General features: G+C 52.3%; 2 non-coding genes across 2 annotated transcripts; both read left to right on the forward strand.

Annotated features, from left to right (window-relative positions):
- The first annotated feature begins 6,381 nt into the window (after positions 1-6,381).
- TRNAC-GCA (transfer RNA cysteine (anticodon GCA)) lies at positions 6,382-6,453 on the forward strand. Its single transcript has one exon. It is a non-coding gene; the product is annotated as a tRNA-Cys (tRNA).
- A 1,783-nt stretch (positions 6,454-8,236) lies between these two features.
- Positions 8,237-8,308, forward strand: TRNAC-GCA (transfer RNA cysteine (anticodon GCA)). Its single transcript has one exon. It is a non-coding gene; the product is annotated as a tRNA-Cys (tRNA).
- Positions 8,309-9,717: the final 1,409 nt, after the last annotated feature.

The following is a 9,717-nucleotide window of genomic DNA, read 5'->3' on the forward strand; positions in this document are numbered from 1 at the left end:
TACGGTGCAAAACAGACCTCACAGCTTTCTGGTGACCCAGCAGAAATGAAAACATATCAGTCTATCAGCTGAGAAAGATATTTTATTAACAGCAGACATTCAGATGATAATTTTTGTTAAAGATTTATTTATTTATTTGAAACTCAGAGTTACACAGAGAGAGGAGAGGCAGAGAGAGTCTTCCATCTGCTGGTTTACTCCCCAAGTGTCCACAATGGCTGCTGCTGTGCCGATCTGAAGCCAGGAGCCAGGAGCTTCTTCCAGATCTCCCACATGGGTGCAGGGGTCCAAGGACTTGGGCCATCTTCTTCTACTTTCCCAGGCCACAGCAGAGAGCTGGATCAGAAGTGGAGCAGCTGGAACTTGAACCGGTGCCCATATGGGATGCCAACACTGCAGGCGGTGGGTTTGCCCGCTACACCGCAGTGCAGAAATTTCAGCTGAGGTTCCAAATGGAAACAGGTATCAGATACTAGAGGAAGTATGAGAGAGAGCCCTGTGTGGACATTCCACAGTCATACCCCACCAGCAGGCTTCACAGGGGTCAGTTTGATGGAGGTCAGGAAGCATGAGTGAGGAATACTTTTTCTCTTTTCCAGGGGGAAAGCGTTAGCGATGTTTTCTCCTTACCCCAAGCCTTGGGAAACAGTTTCAAGAAGTCTCAGTTCAGCATTTGGCGCATGTAGTCTGGGGTCAGTGTGTGCAGTGAGGGAAGGGCATGCCCAGCACGGTCAGGAGGGGCCAGAGCTGAGCAGGGGTAGCCAGCCGCGCAGGTGGAGGACAGCGACGCTGCTCTTGGAAATGGGTCTGAACAACCGGAGTCAAGTCGGGTCGAAGGCACACAGAGCAGCGAGAACCACCTGGAGCTGTAGTAAATCCTGCCCGGAGGCCGCTCCCGGGGCCCAGCAGAGAGGGTCTGTGTGATGCAGACCTGGGAAGCCTGGGGCTCTGGTAGAAATGTTTGTGTGGTCAAATGTTCCCTGTGGAGACCACTGAAGAATCCACGGGCATGCCCAAGGAGCAATGTTACATCCTGCCTGGCCCAGAGAAAGCAGTCTAGCTTACTACAGGGCCGCTGGATAAGAACCTTCGTCTCCTCTCTCCCCTCCTTTCCTTCCCCCTCACTAACTGTGGCGGGGGAAAGGAAGAGGAAGGGGCGTGTCCCAACTCTCCCACCGCTACACAAGAGAAATTCAGATTGATTTCAAAATATTTTTTATTACACGGAACAAGAGAAAATACTTTCACTGAGAAAGTGTAAAGAGGACAGCGAGAGTCAAACGTGAAGTTGCTTTCTTACTAATTCAAGGTCCATTGACAGATGAAGAGCAAGCAGATACCTCTCAAAAAGGTGGCGTCGGCGCTGTGTGGGCGAAGCCGCCGCCTGCGGTGCCGGCATCCCATATGGGCGCCGGTTTGAGTCCTGGCTGTTCCACTTCCAATCCAGCTCTCTGCTGTGGCCTGGGAAAGCAGTAGAAGATGGCCCAAGTCCTTGGGCCCCTGCACCTGCCTGGGAGATCCGGAAGAAGCTCCTGGCTCCTGGCTTTGGATCGGGGCAGCTCTGACCGTTGCAGCCATCTGGGGAGCGAACCAGCGGATGGAAGATTTTCTCTCTCTCTCTTTCTGCCTCTGGCTCTCTCTAACTCTGCCTTTCAAATAAATAAACAAATCTTAAAGGAAAAAAAAAATGGTGTGGAAGCAACGCGTCGGGAGACCCGCGGACCTGTGTCTTGCCTCAACAGTGTTTGAACAGAACAGGCCCGGGGACTCTTACAGGCTGCGACCGCCTTCCGACTGCCTCTCCAGTCAGGAGCTCCGGGACCCTTCTCGGGCACCTCCTGCTTCTGGGACCAGCCCGGCGGTTCTGTGGTCATCCCCTCACCGACCTCCCAGATTCGTCAGAATTATTCCACTGAGGTGCAGGCTGGCGTCAAGCGCCTGGCCACTTTGCATCTGCGGGCCTCCTCCACCTACCTCTCCCCTCTCTCTGGGCTTCTGTTTCCATCTCAGCGATGCGGCTCTGGAGGGCGTGGGCCACTTCTTGAAGATGCAAAACCAGCGCGGAGGCAGAGTGTGCAGAAGCCGTCTCAGGATGAGTGGGGCAGAACCGCAGACGCCGTGGGAGCCGCCTGGGCCCTGGACAAGACCCTGAACCAGGCCCTCCTGCATCTTCATGCCTTGGGCTCCGCCCACACGGACCCTCAGCTCCGTGATTTCCTGGAAGAGGAGGTGAAGCTCCTGAAGAAGATGGGCGACCACCTGACCAGCGTCGCCGCCTGAGCGGCCCCCAGGCTGAGCTGGGCGCGTGTGTCTTGGAGAGGCTCACCCTCAAGCACGACTACCGGCGGCCGAAGCCCAGCGGCCTTGGGGGTGCTCTGTCTCCTGGTGTGCGGTTCTGCCTGAGCTCTCCTTCCAGCCCTAGAACCCTCTCCCAAACCTTGGACCAAATAGAAACAAAACGTTTTTTGCTGAAAAAAAAAAAAAAAGGTGAACTTTGGGTCTTTAAAATATCCACAGAATATACTGAATATGTTTATAGATGTTCATACATGGATGTTAAAGTTTACAAATAGGACTGCGTCCAGAATGTATGAAGAGTTGTCAAAGCTCAAAAAAAAAAATCCAATTAAAAATGGGCAAAAGACATCAACAGAGACAAAAAAGACACTTCAAGCACAAACGACATTTCACTGAGAACATAGGAATACAGTTGCCAAATGAGCATGAGAAAAAATGTAAGCATGATTAGCCATTAGGGAAATGCAGATTAAAAACACCACGAGTTACCACTACTGCATAAGCACTGCTCAAACAAATGTTGACGAAAACGCAGGAAAATTGGATTACGCCTATATTGCTGCTACAGCTAGTGTAGATCGGGGTTTGGCAGGTTCTCACCAAACCAAGCATATGTTTCCTGTAGAACTGGACCATTGCACACTTGGGCATTCAGCCCAGATAAATGAAAGTTTGTTTTTGTTACAAAAACCCGTTTGTATCCATGAAGCTTTCTTCATAATGGCCCTGCACCCAAACATCCTTCCACATGTGAAGGCGGGGTGGGGGGAGCACAGCGCTGGCTTAGCAGGTAAAGCCGCTGCCTGTGACACCGGCATCTCCTAAGGGCACCAGTTCGAGTCTAGCTGCTCCGATTCCAATCCAGCTCCATGCTAATGGGTCTGGGAAAGCAGCAGAGGACGACCCAAGTGCTTGGGCCCCTGCACCCAAGTGGGAGACCTGGAGGAAGCTCCTGGCTCCTGGCTTTGACCTGGCCCAGCCCTGGCCATTGCGGCCATATGGGGAGTGAACCAGTGGGTGGAAGATATCTCTCTCTCTCAAATAAACAAGCAAAGCAAAACCAAAAAAACAGGTGAATGAGTTTAAGTAAAGTGTGGCACGTCTCTACACACCTTGAATGCACACAACAACTGGACAGATCTGAAAAGCATCATGCTGAGTGCAAAAAATCAACCTCAAAATGTTCCATACTGTATCCATGGATACAGCAATCTCGAAGTGACAGCATCACAGAGAGGGGTGAGGAGGGAGGGTGCTTGTGGCTATGAAAGCATGGCCTGAGGGGCCCCTGAGAATTGTTTGAATATTGACTGTGGAGGTGGCCACTCCAGTCTACACATGTCAGAAATGTGCATAGGACTAAAGACACACACACACACACACACACACACACAGAGCTGTATAAGTGGCGATATCTGAGTGAGATTGGTATCCCACCTAAATGTCAGTTTCCAGTGGTGATATTCACAATTGTACCATTGGTGGAAGCTGGCTGAAAGAAACATAGAATCTCTCCATTCTCTAATTCTTACAACTACACATGAATTTACAATTATCTGAAAATAAAAGGTTAAAAAAAAAAACCAGAGTGGAGGGACACAGCCTAAATTCTTGCGAGCAGTTGTTTGTAGGGAGGGGAGGAACGGGCATGTTTTGGGGGAAACGACTTGGCTGTCGGTGATGTTTTCTTTAAAATGATGAAGTTAGGCCGGTGCCGAGGCTCACTAGGCTAATCCTCCACCTAGCGGTGCCGGCACACTGGGTTCTAGTCCCGGTCGGGGCGCCGGATTCTTTACCGGTTGCCTCTCTTCCAGGCCAGCTCTCTGTTGTGGCCCGGGAAGGCAGTGGAGGATGGCCCAAGTGCTTGGGCCCTGCACCCCATGGGAGACCAGGAGAAGCACCTGGCTCCTGCCTTCGGATCAGCGCGCCAGCCGTGGCGGCCATTGGAGGGTGAACCAACGGCAAAAGGAAGACCTTTCTCTCTGTCTCTCTCTCTCACTATCCACTCTGCCTGTCAAAAAATAAAATAAAATAAAATAAAATAAAATAAAATAAAGAAGCGGTTTAACTTGGTATCAGGTACCAATGCTTGGTGTTAGGTATGTTTGTGATTCTAAACATATTCTGTATGATTTTTATAAAATATAAAATAGTTTTGATGGGGCCAGCGCTGTGGCGCAGCAGGTTAAATCCCTGACTTGAAGCTCCCGCATCCCATATGGACGCCAGTTCTAGTCCCAGCAGCTCCTCTTCCGATCCAGCTCTCTGCTATGTCCTGGGAAATCAGTAGAAGATGGCCCAAGTCCTTGGGCCCTGCACCCACTTGGGAGACTCGGAGGAGGCTCCTGGCTCCTGGTTCCTGGCTTCAGGGCAGCCCAGCTCCAGCCATTGCGGCCATCCAGGGAGTAAACCAGAGGATAGAAGACCTCTCTCGGTAACTCTGTCTTTCAAATAAATAAAATAAACATTTATAAAAAAAAGTTTTGAGAGACAAAGGAAGACCTTTGGGTGGCCTGGTGGCTATCCTGGTGGGGTGGGCAGGTGCACAGAAGGCCAGGAACACAGAGCAGGGGCTCTGCCGCGGGAAAGGTGCCTGACCGGGCCCGGCTTTGCCCTGCAGAGGAGGGGTCTCTGGTGCTCCCTGTGGGTTCAGTTTGGGTCCTGAGGAAACTAGACTTAGAGCTGAGCCTACCTGCTGGCTGGGATCCCTGGCCAAGGACAGGTCAGACGTCTCCCGTGCTAGTTATTGATAATTTACCTCTTAGCCCCAAAGGCAGCCCTCACTGCCCGCCTTGCAGTAAAGGAGTGGGACTCTCGCTGTCTGTCCTCAGCTTGCGGGTGGCTTGATGGCCTGCTTTGTCAGCAGAGGGTACGAGAGGGACACTGGGGAGGGAAAGGGTTCGTATGCCCACTGCCAGGTGCTCTTCTGGTAGGCTCCTGCAGGGGGCGCCACTTCGCAGTTCCTGAGCCAGCAGTCCCCAGCGGCACCCAGCAGCCAGGCACTGGCTGAGGGCATCTTGCTCGGACACACATGCCCATGCCCCCTCCTTGTGAATGGCGTCCCCGGCGCCCTCTTGGGCAGCTTCACAGCGAGTTCTGAGGGCAGCACGTGCTCGTGGCCGGAGCCCGAGAACTTCAGAGCGTAGCTTCCGGTGAGCCTGCAGATGCATCGCCTCCCCGTGCGCGGCTTCCCCACCCTGTCCGTACCCTGTCCAAGGACCTTTGCCTCTCAGCCGGGCGCAGGGGAAGCGATTTCTTCCAGACGGCTTCCTTCCTCGGGGGTCAGCTCAGTCCTCGGACGGCGGCTGCTCCCTACACCTGCTCCCCCTCAGTTCTCTAGGGTACTCTTCACCTCTCACTAGTAAACCCTCCGCACTACTCCAGTTTCCTGCTACAGTTAATACTTCTTTATATTACATTTGTCCTGTTCAAACTACCACGGGCTTTCTGTCTCCTGATTGGACCGCTGTGCAAATTTGAGAGACAAAGACAAACAGAGCAAGCTCCCAACCTCTGCTTCATTCCTCAAAAGCCTGCAATGGCTGGGGCTGGGCTGAGACCAAAGCCAGGTGTCTGCAGCATAATCCAGGCCTCCCGTGTGTGGCAGGAATGCGGTGGTTTTACTCGGGTCGTCATGGCTGCCTTCCGGAGTACACATCACCAGGAAGCTGGGACTAGGAGCTGGGGGTGGGTATTGAACCAAGAACTTGGATATGGACGTGGGCCTCTTAGCCACTGGCCAACCACCCACCCAGCAGTCAGTGACCGGATCCTGACTGGGACAGAGTTCAGCGAGATGCTCTCATTGGAGACTCACACGTGAGTTTTGGGAATCGGTTTGGCTGTGTCTTTGAGCTTGAACGCAACACTAAGCCATGTACAGATTTTGTTGTCCCCAGAGGGACCTTCAGTGACCTTCCAAGTGGGTGTTAAGAAGTGATGGTGCTGTGTTCGCAAAGGATCCTTGTGGCATAAAGAGGTCCATTTACTGTTGGCAGGAGCAGTAACTGCTGAGTCAGCACCGACACCATAGGCGCTGTGAGTGTGAAGATAAATACTAATTACATGCTTCACTTCACAGGAGGGGGCATAGCTCAGGGGTAGAGCATTTGACTGCAGATCAAGAGGTCCCCGGTTCAAATCCGGGTGCCCCCTTTGTGGGACTTTTCCTGAATCCGCAAAATCAAGTTTTACCTGATTAGCGGTCATACTCTAGTTCCAGGACTAGAACCTGGTACACAGCAGCCTCTGTGGCCACCCGCTGTCATTCAGGGTGGAATTCAACCCCCAAATCCCCTTCGAGGATCTGTCTCCAGGTTCCTCACTCCTGGCAATTTCGGTATCATCCAGGATCCAGCTCAGAGCCAAAACCTACACCAGCTGAGGATTCAGTATAAATAATAATTAACTAGGTTACTGATTTCCTAGGGCTGCCTTAACAAAGTACACACGATGGGGGGAGGTAGGAGAGGCTGCTTGCAGCAGCACGAGTGCACTGAAACCAAAGTGCTCATTGCGCTCTCCCTGAAGGCGGCGGGGAGACACCTACCTTGCCAATCCTTGGCTTGTAGACCCATCATTCCCATCTCTGCCTTGATCATGTTGTGGCTGTCTCCTTCCTGTGTGTCTCCCCCCTTCTTTTTTTAAAAAAATTTTATTATTTATTTGAGAGGCAGAGTTACAGAGAGAGAGGAAGAGACAGAGAGAGGAAGAGCGTCCATCTGCTGGTTCACTCCCCCAAATGGCTACAACGGCCGGAGCTGAGCTGACCCAAAGCCAGGAGCCAGGAGCCAGGAGCTTCCTCCAGGTCTCCCACGCAGGTGCAGGGGGCCCAAGCACTTGGGCCATCTTCTGCTGCTTTCCCAGGCCACAGCAGAGCTAGACCAGAAGGGAGCAGCTGGGACACAAACCAGCTCCCATATGGGATGCCAGCACTGCAGGTGGAGGATTAGCACACTGCGTCACAGCACTGGCCCCTCTCCCCTCTTCTTATAAGGACACCAGTCGTATTGGGTTAGTGGCTCACCATGCTCTATCTAGTAGGACCTCTTCCTACCTAATTACATCTGCAATGACCCTAGGTGTCCAAACAAAGTCACAGTCTGAGGTGATGGGGATTAAGACTTGACCGTACCTTCTTGGGGGACAACAGGAGGGAGAGGATTGAGCGGGAAGACTGAATACCATGGAAGCAGCCCTCCTTGGGCCCGGGGAGCAGCTAGAAGAGGTTGAAGGTGTTAACGTCTTGGAAGCTCAAGGAGCATCTGTGAGCGAGGGCCCAGGTCTCTGGGGAGGAGGCGGTGACTCGGCGAGCACCGACTGCGGCGGCAGGCGCTGCAGGTGACACCGAGGGGAGCCCGAGTTGGGCGGGCAGGAGCGGATCTTTCTCCTGATCTGACCGCAGAGCCCGCTGGCAGGAGCAGGCAGGAAGCCAGCTGGCAGAGGGTGAGGCCGATCCACAGAGCCCTGCCGGTCCCTGCAGGCAGAGCACAGGAGGTGGCCGTGGGCCCACAGCGTCCCTTCCTCAGAGGCTCCTGTCATGCAGGGGAGGAGGGCTGACTTCAGGGAGAACCAGCCTGAGTCCTAGGCGTGGCTTTATCCGAAGAGTCACCATCCAGTTTGCGGGCTACGGCTTCTCCCTTCCAGGGGCTGCGGCTTGAGCAGGCCCCGGGGCGTTCTGAGCCTCTGTTCCCAGGGGCTCAGAAACCACAATATGGGTGTCACATAGACCCTGCCGGCAGTCAGGGAGTGCTCCCCGGGCACTGCCCTCATTCAGGGACAGACAGAAGGAAACCTGCTGCTTCCTCTAAGGCAAGGAGCGAGTGGGCAGTGCCGCAGGCCTGGTGACTCAGAGACCAGCCAGAAGCAGGTCACAGGCAGAAACGCTGGCTCTGGATGCACTCGGAAAGGGAGTGTATTGGGCCTCACTGAGGCAGGTGGGGGCATAGCTCAGGGGCAGAGCATTTGACTGCAGATCAAGAGGTCCCCGGTTCAAATCCGGGTGCCCCCTAGCCTTTTGGCCATGAGAAGAGATCAGAAAGAAATCTGGGGTCCTTTCCTGTTGGCCAACTTCTTGACAGAAGATCCTGTGTGACCCATTCTAAATGTCACTAATAAAAATCAAAGCCACCTTAGAATTCCACTCCCAACTAAAGTATTCTTCCAGAACAGACAAAAGTGAGCGTTTACCACCAACATACCTTCACTTAAAAAGAAGAATGGAAAATATATATGCTAGAGAAAAGCAAAATGATCCTTTATGGGCAGACTGGGCTACAAGAAGGAATGTTGAACAAAAAGATGGGCACACATAAGTATACATACTAGTAACATCTAAATACAGGTCTTCTGAGATAAAACTTAAATACTGATCAACAATAGCATAAGGAATAAAATGATCAAAGGTAAAGTATTAAATGTAATCTGGGGGAAGAACAAAGATATTAAGTACCTTTAAACTTTGTAAATTGCCCACAGAAATTTCTAGTGTAGGGGCCAGCGTTCTGGCGTAATGGCTTAAGCAACTGTCTGCAATACCGGCATCCCATATGGGTGCCGGTTCCAGCCCCAGCTGCTCCACATCCAATCCAGCTCCCTGCTAATGACCTGGGAAAGCAGTGGAAGTGACCCATGTCCCTGGGCCCCTGCGCCCGTGTGGGAGACTCAGAAGAAGCTCCTGGCCCCTGGCTTCGACCTGGCCCAGCCTTAGCCATTGCAACCATTTTGGGAGTGAACCAGTGGATGAAGATCTCCCCCTCTCTCTGTCTCTCCTCTCTCTATAACTCTGCCTTTCAAATAAATAAAAAGTGTCTTAAAAAAAAGAAATTTCCAATGTAGCACTTTCAAACTAAAAAAATATTTAATTATTTTTTATTTATTTGAGAGGCAGAGAGACACAGAGACAGCCAGAACCCCCTTCTGTTGGTTCACCCCTCAAATGCTTGCAATAGCAGGGGCTGGCAGGACCAAAGCTGGCAGCCGGAAACTCTTGCACGAGTGGCAGGAACCCAATTATTATTATTTTTTAAAGCCATCATTCTGTTTTTCTTTTTCTTAAGATTTATTTATTTATTTTGAAAGTCAGAGTTACACAGAGAGAGAAGGAGAGGCAGAGAGACAGAGAGGTCTTCCATCCGCTGGTTCACTCTCCAATTGGCCGCAAAAGTCAGAGTTGCACCAATCCAAAGCCAGGAGCTTCTTCCGGGTCTCCCACGTGGGTGCAGGTGCTCAAGTCCTTGGGCCATCTTCTGCTGCTTTCCCAGGCCACAGCAGAGAGCTGGATGGGAAGAGGAGCAGCCAGTACTAGAACCGGCGCCCATATGGAATGCCGGCACTTCAAGCCAGGGCCACAGCGCCGGCCCCAGGAACCCAATTATTTGGCTCATAACCACTGATAGGTTCCTAGAGTCTTTACTGGCA

The sequence above is a fragment of the Oryctolagus cuniculus genome, chromosome 3 (genome assembly GCF_051225735.1).
Source record: "Oryctolagus cuniculus isolate XC-2025 breed Fujian yellow rabbit chromosome 3, ASM5122573v1, whole genome shotgun sequence".
In the NCBI taxonomy this organism is placed as follows: Eukaryota; Metazoa; Chordata; class Mammalia; order Lagomorpha; family Leporidae; genus Oryctolagus; species Oryctolagus cuniculus.